The 24,937-nt window shown below is 45.7% G+C and overlaps 1 protein-coding gene across 5 annotated transcripts in view; it reads left to right on the top strand.

Annotated features, from left to right (window-relative positions):
- The window catches only part of GRAMD1C (GRAM domain containing 1C), a 1,366,575-nt gene that overhangs the window by 384,961 nt on the left and 956,677 nt on the right, over positions 1-24,937 (top strand). The window lies entirely within an intron of this gene.

Raw genomic sequence — 24,937 nt, 5'->3', positions numbered from 1 at the left:
TTACTGTCAATGCCTTAGTTTACCTTCACGTTGTCGATGGCACTGATGACAAATATTAAAATTACAAAGATAACAAAAACTGCTCTAAGGCCTGAAGTGACCTCTCCAAGCAATGTCTCAACTTTGCTACCCAGTAACTTATTGGATTTAGAAGAATAAGACCACGGGCCTTTGGGCGATGCACACAGTCCTTCAGAGCTCCAGGTGAAATACCAGGAGGAAGTTGATGACGATGATAACAAAGAGCAGTACTATCAATCTTAGTATGCCCCTTCCTAGGCGACATTCTGAACACTACACATGCCACCCACATCCTCAGCCTAGACGATATTAAATTCAGATGCCCATTTCTCTAGTTCAGGACCTACAGGCCATGCTGCAGTATTGTAGGAGTAGATTTCCTGAAGCTGCACAAAAGCAGCAACTCATTCCACCCCAGCCTGTTTCTCCTGCCATGTCAAGAAATATCCATTTGCCGATAATGCCCAGGATGACACCGGCCTCGAATATTGCAGCACCTCGAAGGGAGGACCACATATCCACAGAGGATGAGAGTGAGAAAGGAGAGATCACTGACCCTCAACATCCACATGACGAATGGAATGACTACCTTGTCCCTACTCCATCTCCTCCATAATCTTATAGACAGAGCTGCAGTGGGATTTCATCTTCCAACTTCTGCTAAGCAGTCTGACTGCTTTCTTTGATTTTAAAGAGCAAGCCCAAAAAGTCTGTCAGAACCATCCCCATTATAGACTACATCTGGGAGGAGGGGATAAAGATCTTGAAAAACCCGGCAATGGTAGCGCCAGTAGCCCCTCACCGCTACATAAAAATACAAAGCCACTGATGATTCCCCTGCTTGCCTCACCAGTCATCCCAAGCCTGACTCTGTCATTTGTTCAGTGTAAACTCCCAAAAATCTTTCTGCGCCCATCTCTGTGCCACCAGACAAGGAGGGCAGGCGCTTGGACAATATAGGGAAAAGATTCTCCCTTATGTCTGCCGTCACAGTCCGAGGAGCCAACTCATTTGCGATCCTGGGACACCATGACCACCAGATGTTGTCTGACATCAGCAGTCTGCTTTATTTAATGATAAAGAAAGGAAGGCAGAAGCAAATAAGATCCTAAAGTAAGACGAAAGTACTTCAGAAATTATAGACTGTACTCTTGACATCGTCTTCACAGGTTTATGTCAATTGGCTGGAGCAGCAGTTTTAAGACACCAAGGATGGCTCAAGGCTACCTCTTTTAGACCTGCAGTCCAATCATAGATCCTGGCCATGGCCTGTGATGGCAAAACTTTGTTTGGTAAACCTATTGATGATCCCTTATTGGCTATCAAAACAAACACTAACACAGCTAGATCCCTTGCCACCCAGCAGTTCAAGAAGCTGCCATTTCGGGTAGCTAGAGGGAGAGGTTTCTGTATGTTCCAAGGGAGCTATCCGATCCCTCAGCATTACCAGCCTCCATCTCAATATAGGCCTGCCTACCATCAGGCATACCGCCAACCACCCTCAGGAGCCTATAACAAGCAAGGCGCACACGCCAAAATCAACCCCCCAGGGTCGCTGTACAGGCTTCAAACAGTGACCTGGACCAGGTACCAGCTATATGCGCTCCTTCCACTCTTGTGGGCATGCATATCTCCAACTACCTCCCCCAATGGAAGAAAATAACATTGGACAAATGGGTGTTGGACTTGGTAACCTATGGGCATACCCTAGAGTTTGTGCATAGACTACCAAACAATCCTCCAAAAGGGGTGCACCCACCTCGTCTCCACTTAGCGCTCTAAAGAAAGGGTACCTTGTTCTCAGAAGGGCATGGGATTCTGCTCCCTTTATTTCCTTGTACCAAACAAATCAGGAGAGTGGAGACCCGGCCTAGACCTCAAGAAACTGAACAAATGTTTGTGCAAACAATCTTTCTGTATGATTACAGTTTCTGACATTCTCCACCTACTTAACAGTAGAGATGACATGACCTCCTTGGATTCATACACTGCGTACTTTCACATACATATCCCAAGTATCTCCGTTTACCGTAGTCAGTACCCATTACTAATTCAAGGTCCTTCCCTTTGGATTCAAGTTGGCTCCTTAGATTTTTACAAAATGTCTCGCCCTGGTAGCAGCAACACTTCGCAAACAAGGTCATGAGGTATTCCCCTAACTAGATTACTGGCTGCTAAAAGCCTCCACATGGCAACAAGCCTCCAAGGCTACAACGGTCTGGCTGTAAATATTTCACAGACTAGGTCTCCCAGTGAATGACCCAAAATCCTCGATCATCCCAAGTCAAACAAGGGTATTTCTGGGTGCCAAATTCGATACCATCGGAAACAAGAGCTATCTGTAACAGGACAGATAGCGAAGATTATCAAGCCCGGCCCTAAAGATCTCAAAAAAGAAGGTCCGTTTCATTGTGGATGTTCAAAGTTGCTACTCAGTATGCTCTCCTCTGCAATAAGCCTGGTCCCGCCGGCACGGCTAAAAATGAGTCCACTGCAAGAGGCGCTCCAGATGCAATGGATCCAATCTGAAGGCTCCTTTGAGGACTTAATCATCATTACCCCAAGGATGCGGGAATCACTAGTGTGGTGGTCTCAAGCATCTCATTATTCACTAGGCTTCACATTAGTCCCTTCAATGCTGGGCTTAATCATCACGAGCAACGCCTCCTTGGAGGGCTGGGGCGGCCATTTGCAGGACCTGCAAATCCAGGAAAAATGGTCCGTACTTCAAACATTGATGCACATCAATCGTTTAGAGCTCAAATCAATTTGTTTTTTCACTATTCAAGCTTTTCTGCCTCGAATAGCAGTAGCCTCTTCGTTGTCCATACAGGCAACACAACCGGCATGTATTACATCAACAAGCGGGGGGGGAATAAGAGCTCTATCTATCTTTCAGTATGCTTAAGACCGTTGGAACTGGCATACAACCCACAACATATCTCTAAAAGCCGAGCACGTGTCAGGAGTGAACAACACCTTGGCGGACACTCTCAGCAGAACCAAAGACTGGTGTAACAAGTGGGAGTTGAATCAGCTGGTGTTTGACAAGATCGTCTCACTCTGAGGCAAACCAGCATTGGATCTCTTAGCGACAGACAAGAGTGCCAAATGGCATTTCTGTGCCAGTCGATACCCACTCCCAGGGTCGAGGGGTAATGCCTGTTGGTTCGGGATCTATGCGTACGCTTTTCTCCCATTTCCTCTCATACCAAAGATCCTCACCAAGATGAAGATAAAGCACTCTCACCTCACTCTAATAGCTCCCAAATCCCAGGCAGCATTGGTTTATGAAGCTCCTGCTGCTCTTGGAGTCCAATCCCATCCGCCTACCCGACGAGGAACAGCGGCCAGATCCTACACCTAGACCCAGCCTCCCTCCAGTTACATGCATGGCTCCTGAATTCGGCGAATTCTGAGATGTAAATCTTCCTCAAGACTTAGAGACATTTTGTCCAAGGCAAGTGCCAAATCAACAAACAAGTAATACAGGTTGAAATGGTAAAGATTCTGCTTGTGGAGTCAGCAGTCTAACCTGCATATCTTGGAAGCGTCACTTGAGCAAATCCCACCTTACCTACTCACTAACCAGATTAGGCTTGGTACATGCATCCGTAAAAGTTCACCTGGCCTCCATTTCAAGATACAGAACGGCTCTTGTCCTTTTCTCTGTTCAACAAGAATAGTCAAACAACTCAAAAAGGGGTTGTTCAGAACTTTCGCTCCAGTAAGAGCTCCTCCCACAGAATAACATCTTAGCATAGTTCTATTACAGGTCATGAAAGCCTCCATTTGAGCCCATTCACAAGGCAGATCTGTAATTTCTCACGTGGAAGGTCGCTCTATTGTTGGTTCTCACGTCTTCTAGAAGAGTGCGCAAAATTCAGGCTATTCAAATACAGGAACTGCTCCTAAGCTTCACTGACAATTATGTGCTTCTCAGAACAAATCCAAGGTTCATCCACAAAGTTCTATCACAATGAACCTATTATACTGCATAACTTTTTCCTAAATCCGGATTTTCCTGCGGAAAGGTCTCTCCACACTTTGGACATTTTATCTCCATTGCCGCACGCTATTCCGAAAGTCTGATCAGCTCTTGGTTTCTTATGGACTCTCTCCTAAAGGTACGTCATCAGCAAAAGCTAATGGATTTCTGTCACCATACAGTTTTGTCACGGCAGAACAGGCAAGACACACTCAACAAGGGCGGAGGAGCATTCAACAAGGGCAGGATCTACTACCTTGGCTGCTCTGTTTGCAGGTGTCCCGCTGGGGAATATATGCACTGCTGCATCATGGAAGAGCACCCACTCATGCAGCACCACTGCCTAGAATCTGCGCATCGAAGTAATGTGGCCATAAGACAGGAGGTTTTGCGTCATCTGTTCCAAGTAGGTGAGCCTCTGTAACTGAACCTGATGCGAGTAGGTTTTACCAGTGTATATAATGTCATTATATACGGTCTGAATTTCCTCTCATATATGGATTATTTTCAAAGTTATGCATGCATGTACAGCTTTTTATCATATATAATGTACTGTAAAATCGTTAATGAATAATGTTATGACACAGTAGTAAATGGAAAATCTGAAACCTATAGTGGGTTTAAGTTAACATGTCGGCAACCAATGAAGCAAAATGATATTTTTTGTCAATTATTGCATTTGCATTACATATTTGTTTGAACTCCGGCTTCATTTTGTACGCCTTACTGCTTTCATCTTTTTTGTATGTTTTCTTCTGGCAAACAATTATAAAAACAAGCCACTCTAAAAATAGTATTTGTTAGTGTGCCAGCTTTATGTAGACAAATGACATGTTTTGTTAAATAACCAACCAATATTTTTAGACCAACAGCTTGTGAAGCTTGTACTGAACAATTTTTTTTCTACTTAAATAATATTGTTTCTATTAGCACTGACACTTCAATGCGCCTAATATGTCCTTATGGCTCTGTTTTATATGTTCGTCTGAAGTGTGAAGCCTGTCTCACGAAACCGAGACACAGACCATGACACATACCATATTATGACAGGAATAAATCAGTGTTTGCCTCTGTGGGCCATCAAGATAAAACAATTATTTAACTTTGAATGTCGAAATGCCTAATAAACAGGACCGTTGCAAGTATTAAAATTGTTTTCCCATGTTAACCTGAAATTGTTTGACCACATAGTCATCACTGTCCACGCATATTCCTTAGTGAAAGTAATCTTTTTAGTTTAGCGAGGCATGCTCATTGCTGGAATGGCATGCTCATTGTCGACCTCTTCAACACCGTCAACAGTGATGTATCCTGAAATGATGCCCCGGCAAAATGTGGCAAATGCCCTCCAAGAGTAGCACTGTCGTGGATATGAAAAGACCTTCGCGTAGCAAGGATGCTGGATTCCTTAAGCATGCAGTACAGTGCAATTTATTTTTCATTTTGCTGCAAATTCATGGACCCACCTACGATTTTGCGGCAACATTCTTTTTGGTTTACCTTTTTGCTTTGTTTGGAAGTCCCAAAATGGCTGCTAATCAGATCTCTGTACGAGATCCGTTAGAATCGCGCAGGGTCCGCATACCTAGAGATACAAATTTGTTTTTCCTTTACTATCTCAAAAACTATCGAAAGGATGTACACCAAATTACGAAAAGAGCTCTTTCTGGACCAAGGGTTACCTCTCTGCCAAATTTGGTGTAATTCCGTCCAGCAGTCCAGGCTGTAGTCATATCTAAAATCTCTATGGGAAATAACATGAGAAACACACTTTTTTAACCCCCCCTCCTTTTTCTCTGCCCGCATGACGATCCACCCCGAAACTTTCCATGCACAACTAGAATCTGGAGGTCACTTTTTTGGAAGATTCTGTAAAGTCGTCAAACAGCACGAAAGTTATAAGCAAGTCAAAAAACGCTTTTCATTCTTCACTTTGATGTATTTGTGAGAGGCACAATAATCCACGTGTTTCGGCTGGCAGACGTAGCCTTGTTCACGACGATGAGCATCAAACATTTTTTCATTTAAGTATACTCTACATTTTCACAGACCTAGAAAGGGGACAATTTCTATCGATTGCACATATTGCTGAGTAAACATGGGCGCCATCTTGGAACATGCTCATAATTGATCATTTCATGCTTTCATATTTTAAAAAACCTTATATTTAATTAAAAATATATAAAGCTCCAATGTTCTTTTGTATTCCTCTATTCTATACTTCAATGTTTTAAGGCAAGTTCCTATTAGTTCCTGGCTGCCAATTGTTAGACTTCTTCTGGAAAAGAAAAGTTTTTACAGCATTTTCATAGTGTGCAAAACTTGCTAAAGTGTGATTGCTATTCTAGAGAGCGTGGTGCCCCAAAAATAAATAAATAAATACATAAAAATAAATTCAATCTCCCGGATATCCGCAAACACTATTGGGCTGCCCACTTGTCGGCGATCAACCACGGGACGTATAGGGACGGTAATGACCCAGGTTACGGGATGGATAGGTGGTTACTCCCGGGTGGGAATTACGAAGTCGCACTCTACTCTAAACCTGGGAAACATCAGTTCACGGGGCCGACTAAACACTCGGTGCAAATATGGCACGCGGCGCATCGACAGCTCGGTTGGTCCAACACGCTGACTCTGGCCACTCCTCTGTGGGTGTCGGAGAGACTGGGCAGCCTGGGTCACACAAATGGGTTCCGTAGCTGGGACCTTATTGGTATCTCACAGGTCAAAGACCTGTGGAGGCCCGAGGGGGTTAGATACTTTGCTTACCTGCAGGAAACATATGACTTAGCACACACTGAATATTTCAGATATCTGCAGATTAGGCACTTCCTTTAAGCCAACATACCACCAGGGACTAAACCCCCGCGGGCCTCCCCTCTTGAAGACAGGTTGCTCGACGGATACATGCCCAAGCACGCCATTTCACTCACATACAAGAAACTGATCAATAATTCTCCCGATCCCCCCGGATCCCTTAAAGAGAAATGGGGGGCTGATGGCCTTGAGATCAATGATGAGGAGTGGGTGGAGGCGCTGGCTTCCCCGAGGGAGGTAGCGATTTCGGCCAGACTTCGGCTCATACAACTTAAAGTACTGCATAGAGTGTATATCTCATGCACTAGACTGCAGGTGATGGGACGGGGGGGGGGGGCTCTGCAGGCGGGGTTGCGGTGTAGCTGGCTCTTTCTTCCATATACTGTGGGAGTGCCCGAGTGTGCAGAGGTACTGGAGGCGTGTGGTGACTTGCATGCAGGAGGTATGGGAGGTGGACATACGCCCAGAGGCAAAAAGATGCCTCCTGAACATTTGGGAACCCACAGAATTACCTGCGAGAGGGAAACTCTGGGTCACACTTGGGCAAATGGTGGCAAAAAGAAACATAGCCCGCCTTTGGGGTGCACCTGCTCCGCTTAAACTGGCCGATTGGCAGAGAGACATGGACTGGTGTATGTTGCAAGAGAAGACTGTGTACACGGCGCGGGGGTGCCCCCGAAAGTGGGGGGAGGTGTGGTCAAAATGGAATGAATACAGAGGGGACATATGTGAGCCTCCGCAGGCCCGACGCTCCGTCTTGGAGAATATGGACTGAACGGACTATGCTTTCATAGTATCATGCACGTCATACTGATTTACGCTGTCAATGTATGTAACCGGTGCTATAGCGACTCTACTGTTTAATAACTGACCATACTGTTCTTTTGTCTTTTGCAAATAAAAATAAAAAAGAATTTTATAAAAATAAATTCAATCATCGGATCTAAAATCTCTATGGGAATTAACATGGGAAATGCACTTTTTGATCCCCACCTGTTCTTGGGCTTCGCTTGCCGAATCACCTCGAAACTTCCCATGACATACTAACATCAGGAGGTCTCTTTTTTGGGGAACATTTCGTGAAGATTCGTCAAACGGCACCAATGTTATGAGCTAATCAAAAAACACTTTTCCTATGGAAAATAGGTCCTAACTATACCTACCTACTGATGACCGCCTGTAGGATATATATATATATATTCAATCAGATTTAGCCTTGCGTCCAGCTACTTTAAACTGTTCTAATTGGTTGAATTCATCCGTTTCCCCCTCTCTCCTCCCCTCAGAACTTCCCGTCCACATAGAGGTAAACCTTCCGTGCCGTGGTTCACAGATGGTAAGACCGAAACAACGCTGCAGAAGAAGAGGACAGAAATGGAGAAAGCAGTGTAGCAAGGATGAAAAAGAAAATACAAACGATGTATGAACGAATACAAGTTCTTACAGTGCAAAGCAAAATCAGTTTATTTCTACAAAATAATTATTCCAGGTAGTGTCAAAACTGTCTACTGTTCCAAGAAGCAATCCAGTAAGCAGCAACCAGGCCTTGGTAACACCCTTACAAGTTTCTTTCTTGATAAAGTAAAATAGATATACAATAAATTAAACCAAAATCAAAATATTACCTATGGAGCAATCAACCAGCCTGTTTCAGACCAGGGGCAGGCTATCTGCACAGAATTCTGTGCAATCAAATAATGATGAAAATTCATGCTGCTAAATCTGGCTCCCCTATAGACCCATGCCCCCCTGTAGTAACCAAATTAGCCCCAGAGATTATTTCTACTCATCTCACCAGTATCTTTAATTATATTTTCAAGACAGGATATTTTCCCAGGCAATGGAATGTAACCTCTATAATTCATCTTATTAAAAAACCCAGTCTGAATCTAACAAATCCCAATAGCTACCGCCCCATCTCTTGCCTTTTGCTACCTGCTAAGATTGTAGAAAAGGCGATGAGTCAGCAGATTGCACAATTTATACTAAATAATCAGCTGTTGGGTGCCACCCAGTTCAATTTCCGAAGCGGTCAAAGCACTGAGACGGCCCTGATTAAAACAACTGAGGAGATGAGGTCTACCTTGGACAAAGGTGGAAGTGCAGCCTTTGTCTTAATCTCTCTGAAGCTTTTAATATGGTTGTTGATTGACCGGCTCCAGTCTGTCTGGATCAGGGGGACTGCACTCGCCTTGTTAAAATCTTTTTTTTACTCAGGGCGACTACACACAGTGGCCTTATACCAATTTGTTTCTGATCCATTCTCCCTATCATATGGGGTCCCACAGGGATTCTCACGTAGTCCAGCGTTATTTAACATTTGCGTGACTTCCCTGGCAACTTTGATCAGATCTTTTAGTTTTGAGTCTGGCGGAGTACCCCAAGGGTCATCGCTCAGCCCCACATTCTTCAACATCTACATAGCCCCCCTCGCCACCATCGTCAGACATCACGGACTCAGCATAGTGTCCTAGGCCGACGACACCCAGCTCATCCTATCCCTTACCAAGGACCCCATCACCACCAGGCTCCACTTCTGAATAGGAATGAAGGACGTCGCATCCTGGATGAGCAGCAGCTGCTTGTAGCTCAACTCGGAGAAGACAGAGGTCCTCATCCTCGGACCCTTCCCCTCTGCATGGGACAACACCTGGTGGCCCACCTCCCTCGGCAGCCCCCCAAACCTCTACAGACCATGCCCGGAACCTCGGCATTGACTCAAGTCCTCCCTCTCCATGACTCGATAGGTCAACAAAGCCTCCTCCAGCTGCTTCAACACCCTCCGCATGCTCCCGAAGACCTTCAAATGGATCCCCCCAAATCAAGGAAGACCATCACCCACGCACTCATAACCAGCAGACTGAGCTAAGATAACACCCTTTTTGCCGGGATCAACAAGTCCCTGCTCCGCAAACTCCCGGCCATACAGAACACCGCAGTCAGACTCGTCCTCTGCATCCCTCGACACGAACACATCACCGAACACCTGCGAAACCTCCACTGGCTCCCCGTCGAAAAGAGAGTAACTTTTAAGATACTCATCCTCACCTACAAATGCCTCCACAACACAGGGCCCCAACATCTCAATGATAGAATCTCCTTCCACGTACCCAAGAGAAACCTCTGATCCGCTGACCTCACACTCGCCAAACCCCCAAGTATCCGCAGAGCAGAATGGGTGGAAGAACCTTCCCCTACATCGGGACCAAGACCTGGAACAAGTTCCGGGTCGACATGACGCGCTCCCACCCTGCACATCTTCAGGAAGACCCTCAAGAACTGGCTCTTTGACTGACTGGAGCTGCCCCCCCCCCGTGCCTTGAGACCCTCACAGGTGAGTAGCGTGCTTGAAATAAATCCCTTGATTAATTAAATTAACATACTATACGTACGATGCACAAAATGTGTTATCGCTGTTTACCAATTGCAACAGTACAGGTGTGAGATTTCATATCTGCATGTGGGCCATCAATAACTGGATGAACAGAAATTGTCTAAAACTTAATTCAAGAAAGACTGAGGCCATCTTATTTTGAAATCTGCCTTCCCTTTGCTCTCCATCTTGGTGGCCAGAGGAACTAGGAACACTGCCTATTCCTGTTAGCAAAGCCAGGAACCTAGAAGTTGTTATTGGCAACAAACTCACCTTTGATGAGCAGATGACTGCAGTTATCTCATCCTATTTTCACATTGTGAGGATAATAAAAAGGAATCCTCCCCATATTCCTAACCGATGCACGTGATGCACAGAAAATGGTGCTAACAGCACCTAGTTTTATTAAAGGTAGATTATTGTAACGGGTTGTATCTTAACATGCAGCACCAATATATGAACAAATTACAGAATCACCAGAACGCTGCCGCTAGGTTGCTTGCGGGGATCCCTAAATTTAATTTATGCTTCAATTTGCCCTGGCTCCCCATCTCGCAACGACTCAGATTTAAGGCTCTGTGTACAACTTAAAAAGCTCCCCTAGTTGTCGCTGGTCCAGACTACTTGAACATTTTTTCAAGTGGTATGACCCAAACAGAAACCTGCGTTCCGTGGAGCTAATAAACTCGTTCTCCCTAGGTTTAAACAAACCATCCAGGGTGGAAGAAACTTTGCGACATGCACTTCCAAAGCATTTCTAATTAGGTGTTTTTTCTGAGCCTGGTCAACAGAGCAAGCGCCAAGACATCTCTGGGTAATCATGCGCTCTAAAAGTTACTTTAACATAACATATAATTGTATATATATATATATGTGCATATTACCTACTGGTCGCCAGTAGGTAGTTATAGTTAGGACCAAAGTTTCCATAGGAAAAGCGCTTTTTGTTTTGCCAATAACTTTGGCGCCACTTGACGAATCTTCACAAAATTTACAAAAAAGTCCCCTCTTTTGAAAGTTTTGGGGTGATCCTTCAAGTGGGGGCCGAGAAAGAAGGGGGGCTGGGGTGTCCCAAAACGTGTTTTTCCCATGTTAACTCTATGAGGATGTTTCATTTTGTGAACAGGACTACAGTCCGAACCGCTGAATGGAATTGCACCAAATTTGGCAGAAAGCTAGATGTTGGTCCAGAAAGCATGCTCTTTGTGATTTGGTTAATCCGTTCAGTAGTTAAAGAGATATTTAAGTTTAAAAAATATAGATATCTGGTAGGAAAAAAACCAACTGAAATGCTACTGAAATTTGATTGGCTGCCAACACTTCCTGGTTGAAGCTATCTTGGGAGCAATATACATGATAGCACCCCATTGAAATGCATTGCAGTGAATGGCAGGTTTTGAGGGTCACAAAAACGAGAATGTATAAACAGTGATAACAGATTTTAGTTACAAAATATATCATTTGTTGATGATACCATACTAATTTTAAGAAGAGTGGTGTGTTCTAAGGTGATTTTACAGTTTGAAAAAGTCTTCTGCTGAGATTTCATGAATCATGTTTGAGAAAAAACTGTTTCTCATGCTTTTCCCATAGAGGTTATGGAAGGTGCTCCATAAGCTAAAATGCAGAGCATATTTTCTATAAATTCATTCTATCTTTCTCAGCCATATCAAAATGAAGTCTGACGTTCTCAGTAAATCATGTACTTCCAACAGGACTAGCCTGTGAGTTGATTCCCTTGTGTTCTACTGCAGCCTCCCAGCGTGTTCTAAAGACAAACCAGAGCGCTAACAGTCCTACTTATGTCAAAAACTATGGCACGCTTGAAGCCATGGTGATTGAATCAAATTTGTAGAACTTAAACATTTAATTTAGTAAGAAACAAAATGAGGGGGTTTCATCCTGTTGTAGAAATTATAGTTAGTGCTGTAGAAAGAAAAATTATGACAGTTTAAGTGAGTTCTCAAATATATTCCTCTTCTGTTTCATTAAAACATTCTGACATGTAGACTGAAACATGCACTTTCACCACCAGCAGTAGATTGCCAGTTATCTCACTGGTGATCAAGAAGCTTTACTATAGTGTTCTAATGAACAGCTTGAGTGCGAATATTCTGAGTTAATGCCAAAAGTGTGGCACATCTGAACGTCATCTTGATAGAATGGACAGAGAAAACAGAAAGCGTTTTCTACTAAGCTAAGGATACTGCAGTAAATGAGGGAGCTACATAACAAATATGTCTTCTAAGATGGCCACTAGAGAAAAAAGAGCCCAAATATAGCACAAATGTCACCCAAATATAGCCCAAGTATAGCCAAATTCAGAAGTGTGCAAAACACTTAAAATTCTTTTTTTTTTTTAAAAAAGAAAGACATTTGTATTAGAGCAGACTTGAACCAGAAGTATTGGAACTCATTACTCGAGCATCATTACTCAAGGACACATTCATTTTGTTTTTAGGCATGGGGATATTGAGTGATTTGTTCAGAATCACAGGATGTTGAGCTGATGCCAAAACTTGAACCTGGTTCCCCAGTTGCAAAGTCTGCAGCTCTGGCAGTAAGGCCACATCCACTCCCTTAAGTGTAATAAATACTCAACTATGTAAAAAACAAAACATAGAGATAGCACATTATTTAAAAGTGCTTTATCGCTATTTGAGAACTCAGAAAATATGGCCTCATTTCAGTTGTTTAGAGCACTAACAATATTTTTTCTTAGAATAAGCCCCCTCGTGGAGGAGGGTGCAGAGGTAATAAGTTGACCACTCTGGACAAGCGGGAGGGCCAGTGGCAGTACAACGGACCATGGAGGGCAGAGGAAAGGGGGCCAAGGGCAGCAAGCCAACCATGCTTTGAGGGCAAAAGAGGCTGTGGCAACATGAAAGGCCATTGAGGGCAGAAGGAAGAGGCAGTGGCAGTACAACCATAAATGTCAACAGACCCGATTCAGACAGGAGACTCCCAATGTTTTTAAGCCCAAAATGGCTTTATTTTATCAGTCTCCTGCCTAAAACCTCCTCTTTTTCTATGTGAGTCAATGGGGAAAATCAATTTCCCAGGTTTTCTTTTGAAGAATCTCCCTCTTACCAAGTTCAAAATGTTGGCAAATAAGGTACATTGGATCCCGGAGGTCAAGAGAAATTGGGGTAGGGACTTGGACTCGGATAAGAGACAACAGGAGGAAGATGGGCATGGGCATCAAAAACTAACCTTACAGAGCAGGCATCAGGGGTTGTAGAAGCACAATATACCACACATGGCAAGTGGGATGGCAGTGCAGCACAACAGGCCATGGTAAGCAATAGGGAGGGGACACGACCATGCACATTGACAACAGAGAGCAGTGGGTAAAGAGGTAAGGGCAGCAAGCCGACCATACCAGACAGACAGGAGGGACAGTTGCAGCATAACAGACCATGAAGGGCTGGAGGGAGGGGGCAGGGGCATGACAAAGAACTAGCCAAGGCAGGAGGGAGGGGATAAGGGTCTGCACATGGAAAACAGAGGCCGGGGGGTAAGGGGACAGGGCAGGAGCAGCAAGCTAACCATGATAGGCAGGAGGGATGGGCATTGGAAGCACAGCACCCCTTGGAGGGAAAAAGACTATATTGGCATACACACAGACATTAGAGGAAAGGTGGGGGTCAGGGGCAGCAAACTGACTATATACAATTGAGCAACGGAGGGCAGAAGAAATGGGCAGGGACATCGAGCCTAGTAATGGGCAGTGGCAGCACATCAGACCATGCAGGACAGAAGGGAGCGGTCTTGTGCATGGACTTGGACAACAGAGGGAAGTAAGGAGGTATCTGTTTAGGGCAGGCAGGAAGGGCAGTGGCAGAACAGTAGCCACAAATAGCTGTAATGAGAGGCAGGTTCATGGACTTGGACAATGGATGGCAAGGGGAGGTGTGGCAGGACCAGCAAGCTTGGGTGTGGGCAGCACAATGCCAGGCCAGGCGTTTAACCTCCAACTGTGCATTGCGATTAGCCTCTTACTTAACTTTAAAAAAACATTAGAAATTCACTGAAAAACCCAAAGGTTACAGGGTTGTTATACTTGGGAAATCGAATTAAACAAACCTTAGAAAGTCACTGAAAAAAACAAAGGTTATAGGAACGTTATAGTTAGGCTCAGACTTCAGTCGTACAATTAATTCAGCAGTTATAGTTACCTGAGCTAGCTATAATTTATGCCCCCACAATGCACTGCTTATGACCTCCCAAATTAGGTCACTCATGACATTAGCAGTGACATTACTCATGGCATCACTGATGACATTTCAAATGGCATCACTGATGACATTTCAAATGGCATCACTGATGACATTATCCAGTGATCGTTACTGTTTTCTAAAGGTTTGAGTTTCAAGCATATATACTATGGCACTACAAAAGTAACCACATACGCCCAGATATATAAATTTGGTTTCCTGTAATATTTCAAAAACTACTAAACGGATTTCCACCAAATAAGAAAAAGTGTGATCTCCGGAACAGAATCTACCTTTCTCTCAAATTAGGTGCAATTCTGTCCAGCGGTTCGGGCAGCAGCAGTGTCTAAAGGCTCTAGGCAATTAACATGAGAAACACACATTTTTTGATCACTGCCTTTTTCTATGTCCCTGAAATGTTCGATGCACAGCTAGAATCACCAGCACGCTTTTTGGGAAGATTGTGGGAAGATTCATCAACCAGTGCAAAAGATGAGTCAAAAAACACAAAAAATGCCCTTGCTATCCTATAACCCATATCCACCCTGATCCCTAAAAATTCCCTTTCCAATCAAAAACCCATATCCACCCTAAACCCTAAAAATTCTCTGGCGATCCAAAAAGCCATGCCCATGCTGAACCCTAAAAATTCCATTGCCACCTTAACCACAAACAAATCCCTTGTCACCCAAAACCCATACCTACCCTAAATCCATAAAAATACACTTGCCTCCCAAAAGCCCATTCCCAAACTAAACACGAAAAAATACCTTACCATCCGAAAACACCCACCCACCCTAAACTTGAAAAATTCCCTAGCCACTGAAGGAAGTGACCCGATTTGGGCCACCCGGGTCACTCACGACCACCTCTCAGCCTTCCACACAAATGAAGAGTTGGTCAGACAGTAGAGAATACAAACCAAGGTATTTTATTAGTATTTGCTCGAGCGGAGTCCAGTCTTACCAGCCTCCTAGGATAGCTGCCGGGGAGACTGACCCTCACCAATATAACATCAGATATTATACATTTCCAGCACCCAACTGGACTCGCCCAGAGTGGAAATTTTCAGTTGGAGCTGGTTAAAAAAAGGAGGCACAGAAGGATGAGCTACCATCCTGAGACCAGGAACACATTATCTTAGCTTGTTCATCACTCTGAGAGTGGGAGTAGGGCTACATATGAGGAAAGGTATGCAAACACAGAACAAGCTATTCATTAGTGCAACGAAGTTTAGCCTTGAATAATAAAAAGAACAAGTGATGCTGTTTTCTGCTGAAGCAGGCGGTGTGAGACAGAAGCTTAATTTCGATCATAGCACAAAATGGCAGATTAATACAAAATGGTGCCGCAAATGCTAATTTAACTCACACAATGCTCAAAGGAGTCAGCTAGACATATTATTTTCAGTCCAACTGGCCCAGCTTTTAGCATTTGTTAACTATTTTGGCTAATGCTATATGCAAAGTAAATGACTATCAGTATATGCTCGTACACACATAAGTAACATTCATAAAATAACCTACAGGAATAGACATTAAGTCATTGGTAACCTGTATTTTCATTTGGGGTGTTGTTTGAGATGCATGGAGACATCAACACTGAAAATTATCCATATTGTCAATATCAGGAATAGAAGTTGCAAGGGAGGTGGTAGAACCAAAGATGCCCTCATCTATTTCCATCATTCAGTGAATATCCTTCTGCAACATAATTGCAGTAGTGTCACAGACTGTCTTCCGCAGCTTAGGGGTGAGGAGCGTTGTACAGTAAGCAGGAAAGGCACTGCACCAGAATGCAACAGGCAACCAAAATCCCAACAACATAGATCACCTTTTCCAGAGTCTAACCCCATCCACCAAAGAGGGACCAACCCTAATTTCCGCTCTCCATTCCTTTGACATTCTCCAAAATATCTAAAATGTGTTTGGGTAATATTATTTTCCATATTAGCGATCCCAACTACACATTGGTATCCTACTATTGCGCACACACCACCACTCTTAGCGAAGATAAAACTGACTGCATATCTTGTATGCTCGGAGTATAATCGCATTTTTTCTAACTGGGTGGTGATGTCATGCAAAGCCGCTACTGTGGAGTTAGACAGTATCTGCAGCTTACATCCAAAATATTCCCTAGCCCTTTCACCCCTGGCCATAGCGGTGCCACCAAACGTAATAATGGAGGAAATTATATACCCAAAGGTTGATACCATTACTATAATTATTGACCTCCAGGTCCGTCACACTGTCGCAGAATTCCTTTGTAAACGTTCTTTTAATCCATCCTATGTTTTTTTCCCATACTTACAAGGCACCCCAAGAGCTAGCACCATTCCCAAAGCCACGTCCTCTGTACCATTGTGAACATTGCAATAAGTACCATTTGACAAGAAGCAACATCCTGGGTGTGCATAAAGTGGACGTTGGTAATCTACTGCAGCATATCTGGTATTCATCCCCATTGTGCTCTGATCACCTTTCTTCACTAAAGGCATTGTATTCTTGAACAATATCAGTCCAGAACAATTTTTGTATAAGAAAGTGTCAGTACTATTTACTATTGGACATTATGGATAGTAACCTGCTTCTCGATTGACTGGCAAATCTTGATAATGCCAACCCGTTAAAGTAATGTTCTGTTCCTCCATATACAGATTGTCGCAATACACCTTAATGTTACAACCTGGATATCCCTTCCCTCGTGGCTTCCTATAGTACAAACAGGGACGGGGTTATCCCATCCCTGAACTCACCCTTTACCTCTACAAATTGGGTTGGGCGAACATCTGTATAATTAACCATTGATAATGGATAAGCAGTCTACAAACTTGTAACAGAGTCAGTAAGAATACAAGCTGTACCTTCACCAAAGAATTTCCTGTGCGTATCCAGAAAAATATTGCCTGGTATTGCTCTTTTGGCATGACCTGGAGACAAAATCTTGTATGTAACACCTGATGGGGTAATATAATAGCACTCCAAAACCCAGGATCCCTCCCTGCACCCCCCCCCCCGAAATCAACAACAGTGACAATAGAAAAACAGCACAGAGCACATTCTTCCTAACACACCAACCAGACCCAGTCTGCCCAAAACGCATGGCTGCAAAAGGCTGTTCTTACTCGACAATGCGATGACCAAATGGGTACAATTTTGAATCAGAGGATAGGACATACAATGGAGCCAACGATGATAAAGCAAAGGAAAAGGGACAAAGTTCCCAGCGTCCGTCACAGCCTCGCTGGCAGGCTCCTATTGTTCATCAACAGTGGTGCTGTTGAGCACTTTTGGTTGAACTACGTGATCGCAGCCCACTCTGAGGAAATCCCACTTCGTCCCACGTCATCCAGAGTAGTGTACCCCCCTTTTCCTTGGGGAGCATGTCGAGTTCACCCTGTCCTCGGGGGGGGGGGGGGGTGCCCCCATCAGTTGCACATCTGAGAAGGGAACAAAGCGCGGCACCTGCTTCGTTTCAGAGTCACCGATCCCATAGAGGGTCCAGTGGTCGTAGGGCAATGTCAGTGGCACCCTCTTGCAGTGGGTAGAATGGATCCAATTCTTCAGGCCGTCTACCTTCACTGCCGCCCGGATGGCGAGGATGACCTGAAGAGGCCCCTTTCAACGCGGCTCAAAACTGCCTTTCCTCTGATAGTTTCTCACCTGGACAAAGTCACTGGGTCGTATGTCATGGCTTGGCCCCTCGGGAGTAGGTGGGAGAGCCTCATGAATTTGTTGGTGAATAGTACGCAAGTTTTTAGTCAATTCATACAGATAGTCCACAAGTAAAGGGTATTATATTTCCGAAAACCGGCGAGGTCATGGAACGCTCCAGACATTTGCCAGGCGGCCAAACAAGACCTCGTATGGCGACAATTTTGTCCTAGAGTGAGCTGTAGCTCTTGTAGATAACAGAGCTAATGGTAAAGCATCTGGTCATTACAATCATGTGCTCTCTTTGATCTTTGCCAGCTTCAGTTTGAGAGTACCATTGTACTTCTCAACCAAACCTGTCGACTGGGGATGGTTTGCAGCATGAAATTTCTGCTTGATGCACAACCATCGCACACCAACTGGATAACCTTTGAGTTGAAGTGACTTCCGTTGTCAATCCAAATCAAGCAGGGCAAACCAAAACACGGGAAGAACGCTTTTAAGAGTGCCTTCATCATCGCCATGGCTGCGTTTTCTTTAGTGGGGTAGGCTTCAATCCATTTACTGTATGCACAAAGGACTACTAACACATATTTCAGATTCTTAACTCGTTCCATTTCGATGAAATCCATCTGGAGAACCTCGAAAGGAAAGGAAGGCGGTGCAAAATTACCAGGAGGGTGTAGGGGTGCCTTTCCCAGGATTATACATCATGCATACCATACAATACTTCACTAGGTGAGCAGCAGCTTTCAGGATATTATCATTCTGCCATACAGGATCTAACCCCTTGTGGACCTTTCGCACTAATGTGGGCTGGCCCGTGCACCATAGTGACCACAGGGAGGACATATGCATCTGGTAACATCAGTCTCTGCTTTTCTGACTTGTCTGTCCAACACCCATCTTCATCTAAACGTGCTGTGCTCTCCTGCCATACTGCTAACTCCTCAACCGTTGCCTTGCTTTGAATCTCCTTCACATTGTCTAAAGTATCCTCAAACATGGCAGCCTCGGGTACCCACCGGGCAGAACCCGCTACAAACATTCTTTTGATCTTCATTCGAGCGGTCTCCTTGGCTGTCTGGTCTGCAAATGTATTTCCCCTTCCAACATTATCAATAATTGTTTTGTGGGCATTGTACCGGATAATGGCCAATTTCTAAAGGAATGTCAGAGCAGTCAGTAGCCTTCATATCAGAGGGCCGTGTTGTATGCGTGTCCCATGCAATGTAAGAAACCCTCTCTCTGCCCAGAGCCTCCCAAAATTATGGGCGACCCTAAAGGCGCACTGACTGTCAGTATAAATATTGACAGCCAGTCCCTCGCTCAGTTCACAAGCTCTAATAAGGGCCACTAACTCAGCTGCCTGGGCGGACTGAAAAGGAACTCGTGATGTTTGAACTACCGTGTGCAGTGTAGTGAGTGCATATGCTGCGGTGGTGGTGCCATCTGGTAATTTGAAACAAGAGCCATCAACATATAGTTCCCCTTGGGGGTCATATAAGAGAGCATCAGTCACGTCTACCTGTCCCTTCGTCTCTTCTTCCATTTGAAACAGACAATCATGTATGTCTATTTCTTCACTCTCAGAAGGGAGGGGTAGTAACGTGGCAGGGTCCAGAGTGGCACATCTTTTGATTGTGATATGCGGGGCAAAACGAGTTAGCTCATAACCGGTCAGACGTGCACTGGTAAGGTGCTGTGCCTTTGTCTCATTCAAAAGAGTATCCACAGCATGGGTTACCATAACTGTGAGGTCAGTATCAAGTACAAGCCCAGCTGACTGCTTTATAGAGATGGCCACAGCCGCAACGGCTTAGACAGCTTGGGAGGGCTTACCTCCAACGGCCTGTGTTAAGACAGAAAGCGCACAACGAGCCTTCTCGTGTACGTACAACACCAACGGCTTTGCATAGTAAGGGGTGCATAGCACAGGAGCGGAGCAAAGCACAATTTTTAGTTGCTCAAAAGACTGCTGGCATTCATGTGTCCACGGCAAGGGCTCATGCACATCTTTAGTGGTTAGCGCTAGCAAGGGCTTAGTTTGTAATGAATAACCAGGGATCCAATGCCGACAGTAGGAAGTGATGACAATGAAGGTGCGTACATCCCTTTGAGTTTTAGGGATAGGCATTTTGACAATGGCGCTAATGTGGTCAGGGGTCAATTTCCTACCCTCCTTCGACAGTAGGTCACTTGCCAGTCGACAATATTGAAATTTAGAAAGGGACACCTTATGTCCATGTTGAGCCAAATGTAGCAACAACTTAACCGTTCTGTCCTTGCATCCCTGTTCAGAAGCAATCAAGATCATCCACGTACTGGAGCAATACATCACCTGGAGAAAGCGTTGGGTAATCCAATTGTGCTTTCAAGGCTTGGCTATATATACTAGGGCTCTCAGTATAGCCCTGAGGAGCGGAGCAGAATCCAAAGCTTCTGCCAGCTAATGTAAAACTGAATAGGTGACGGCTATCAGGATGAATTGGGATACTAAAGAACGGATTTTTCAAATCGATGTCGGAAAAGAATTGGGCAGAGGAAGGAATCATTGTGAGAAGGGCAGTAATGTCAGAGACCACAGGGAATTGAGGAACCACTATTTTGCTAACTGCGAGCAAATCAATCGCAAAACGATAAACATCTGTCATCGGGGGAATCTGAGGATGTCTTTTTGAGAATAGGAAGAATAGGGCTGTTACACACATTCAATGTCATTTCCTCAACTACACCGGACTCAATCAAATCCTGTAAAATGCGTAATAAAGCTTGCTTCCCCGCTTGTGAAATTTTGTACTGGGGAATACAGGGCAAAATGGCATTGTCCTTAACCTTATTAGAAACTGGGGAAATTTGTAAGAGTGCCACATCTGTATCATCCGTCGCCCACAAAGTGGATGGCACGTCCCTAAACTCAGCAGGAAGCAACGCATCTTTAGACAAACACTGCTTGGAACTTACTACATTTGGTCCCATTGTCATATAGACACCGTCCGGAGACCAAAAATGGTCGCATGCAGCTTCTTCAACAAATCTAAACCCATTAGATTTTCTCCACAATTGGATGGAAATGGGGCTCAAAACCGGAGTACCTAAAAAAACCTACCGAAACATTATTTTCGCTAGACAGAGCTGCCCCAGCGAACGGGAAACAGAGCTATTCATTGCACCTGTGTCCACAAGGAATTTCTTAAGTCTGCGGTGACATAAGGACCGCACTGATCTACAGGTATCTGAACTGGTCCCTCACCCTGCCCCTGACTGTCCTAGCTGTGGAACATTCCTGTCACCTCGTTCAAATCCTAATCATCATGACAATACTGTCTTCCTCGAGGGTCATCCAAATAGTGCTGATCAGAGCGACCCTGCGATGTCCCATCCTCCCGAAACTTGTCCCGATCACTTACTCCGCGACCCCGTCCATGAGAACCCTGTCCTCAAGGGGGCGTGACTTTCTGCAGTAACACCGGACACTCGCTACGCCAGTGCCCCTCCTCTTTGCAGTACGCACACTGATTCGGCCCTACAGGCGCAACATTCCTGCTAGTACGGGGAAGCTGCCGGGCCGGACCAGCACCACGTCCCCTTCCATTTCCCCTAGACGTCTGCTGTAACACCTTTTTGTTTTTAACTCCTTATACTTCTTCTCCACCTTCTGCTTCTCTTCATTTTCCCTGGGCTCGTAATACTGTGCCATACTCAAAATTACAGAAGGGGAAGATGTCGTGCAAGTGCTCTCCGAAGCCTGCTACCGAGTCGCGATCTCTGGGAGCAGGTTCGTAACAAATCTATTGACAACCAATCGAACACCCCCTTCTACTGACATCCTGTCCACTGAAATCCACAAACACCTCCTCAAACCGTGTGAAAAAATCGGACACGCTCATCTTTCTTCTGACAACATGCCACTAACTTGTCCCAATCTACCCTTCTCGGAGGAATAGGGGAGTGCATATACGCGACAATCCGGCTGGGCGAAACCACAGAATGGAAAGGAGGCGCAGTTGTTAGAGCAACTGAATCAATGACCGAAGAAACCGAAACAGCAGGGGCAGAAGAGACTGAGACAGCTGGCGGAGGCTGTGGCACAACAGGGTATACTCTCTGCAGGGCATATGGAAGTGGGGGCCGGGTGTTTAGCAACTCCTCCACAAATGTATCGCCTTACTCTCGGGCAACATAGGATTTATCGCACTGCAATCGAAACTTTCTATCAGCACACTCTATACCTTTTCCTACTTTCTCTCTATCATGCGCTACTTCTTTCTGTGTCACTGTCCACATTCTCCCTTTGCGGGCCTGTTTTTCTACATTCATCCGCTTCTGCTTAGCTTCCTTCTGCCATACCTGAAGAGAAGCAAACATTGACTGTCTACTCCGTTTTGCAAACAATTTATCCTGCAGGAAATTCATTTTTTGTTCATCAAAGGTACCTGTTAACGGCCACTGCAACTCGGTACTGTCCCTAGTACATTTGTGCCATAATGTACATATTAGGGCCAAGGCCGTGCTTGACGTACATGTAAAAGTTTGGGGTACCCTCTGGATGCACCGGCTGCTTTTTCTCCAATCGAGTATCAGTAGAACAACCACGAAGACAACTCACACACCACAGTCAACGAAAACCAGGCATCTTGAGACAAAACGCATTCACAATCGATGCCAAGTAAATGTTCTCAAATATCTTACCCAAAATCGGTCAACAGACCTCACCAAAGCCAGATCAAAGCAACATCATATTCACGAAGATTTTAAACAAATTAAAGCGCTTGTTCAAAAACGATCCTCAGACCGTACCAAACAAACAAAACAGTGCCATGGCCCAAAACAAAACTCACCTGGTGCGAACAGGTCAAACGAAGTTATTCTCCACTGCCGACTCTTCGGACCAAACGGTCAGATCAAAGGGTTTCGCCGTTCAGGACCCCAGCCTGGATGACCACTGGCCGAGACACCGCCCGGTCAGACAGATGGGGCAGCTGCGAGTTCAAGACTCTATCATGCAGGGATCGCCCAGCCGACCCGATGTGGCCCCAGCCTCCTCACCCATCCGCGGGCGAGGATGGGTCAGCCCGATGGAGTCCCTGTTCAGGTGCCAACTGAAGGAAGTGACCGGATTTGGGCCTCCTGGGTCACTCACGACCACGTCTCAGCCGTCCACACAAATGAAGAGTCGGTCAGATAGTAGAGAATATAAACCGAGGTATTTTATTAGCATTCGCTCGAGCGAAGTCCAGTCTGACCAGCCTCCCAGGATAGCTGCCAAGAGACTGACCCTCACCAATATAACATCAGATATTATACTGGACCCGCCCAGACTGGAAATTTCCAGTTGGAGCAGGTTAACAAAGGAGGCACAGAAGAATGAGCTCATTGTCAGTGAAATTGCTCTCCCACCCTTGCAGCTCCACCATCAAGTGAGGACCCCCTGAGCCCCTGCACTCAAGTGTTGGTGTTCGAGGCCCTCTTCCACCCACAGGCTATACCTGCGCCTCATCCCTGGTGGTCCAGTTGACTCCTCTCCCCTCTCGCTCCATTTTTTTGCCTGCCTCTCTACTTTCACCTTCGTTTTTGTAGCCTCTTACTCTCCTCCTGTCACTTTTTCTATCACCTTTACTTATTTTTATACTTTGCGCTGTTTTTGCTCCTCTTCTGGCCACCGCTCGCCTGTTTTTCCCACCGCTGCTGCCCCTGCGGCCCCTCCCCCAGCACAACCAGCCCAGGCCAGTTCCCCTCCCTGCTCCCTGCTCCCGCCTTCCAGCTGTCCTGCCCTCCCTAAGCCCTACTTAATGGGGCCGCAGCTGACGCGGCCAGCGGGCGTGCCGCTGGCGCGCCAAAGGCAAGCCCATCTGCACCCCAAACGCAACCAGCACCAGGAACCCTGGAACTCCGCACCGCCAACGCTACAACCCAGGGGCGCAATACGCACCCAACCCAGGTCGCAACAACTGCACGCTAGCTTCACCAGCCGACACCCACGGACCCTTCAGCTGTCACCTCTGCCGGCACACCTGCAGCTCCGCCTAGACCACAGATCCAGCACAACCCGCCTGTAACAACACAACCACACCGAAAACCCTGCAATGCATCCTCCTCAACGTCCAATCCCTCCACAAACACGCCACCAAAATCTGAGACCTCCTCGACAGCACCACCCCAGACGTTGTGTTCTTCACCGAAACCTGGACCATGACCATCTCGAACGGACATCGCCAATGCCATTCCCCAAGGATACAAGATCTCCCGGAAGGACCACCCCACCCGCCCTGGAGGGGGAAATTGCCATTGTCCACAAATCCACCTTCTGGCTGAACACACTCCCCGACAAGCCCACAGACCTGATGGAGCACCTACCCTTCAAGATACAGGCCAGCCCTACCACCACTTTCCAAGGAACCCTCCTCTACCAACTCCCCGGACCCTGCGAACCATTCACCAACTCATCACGGACATCATCTCCCCGCAAGCCATCGCGTCCACCAACTACATCTTGCTGGGAGACCTCAACTTACACCTCGACATCCAACTAAACCCCAACAACACATCTCTCCAGGACAACCTCCACAACATAGGACTGCGCCAGATCGTGACCGAACCCACGCATTCAGCAGGACACACCCTCGCACCCCTCTTCACAACAGGAAACTCCATCCCTTTCAGCCACACCACCGAACTCCCGTGGACAGACCATCGATGCATCCACTTCACCTTCAGAACACCCACCATCCACAGAACACAGCACCTGCTCCCACAAAGAAACTGGACCAAAATCACTGATGACCAGCTCACCTCCTCACTCTGCAACTCCACCCCAACCATCGTGGAAGACGGCGACCCCAACACCGCAGCCCGAACTCTG

The sequence above is a fragment of the Triturus cristatus genome, chromosome 8 (assembly GCF_964204655.1).
Source record: "Triturus cristatus chromosome 8, aTriCri1.1, whole genome shotgun sequence".
Taxonomy (NCBI): domain Eukaryota; kingdom Metazoa; phylum Chordata; class Amphibia; order Caudata; family Salamandridae; genus Triturus; species Triturus cristatus.
Note: the sequence above shows the minus strand (reverse complement) of the source record. Positions and strands in the feature narration are given on the sequence as shown.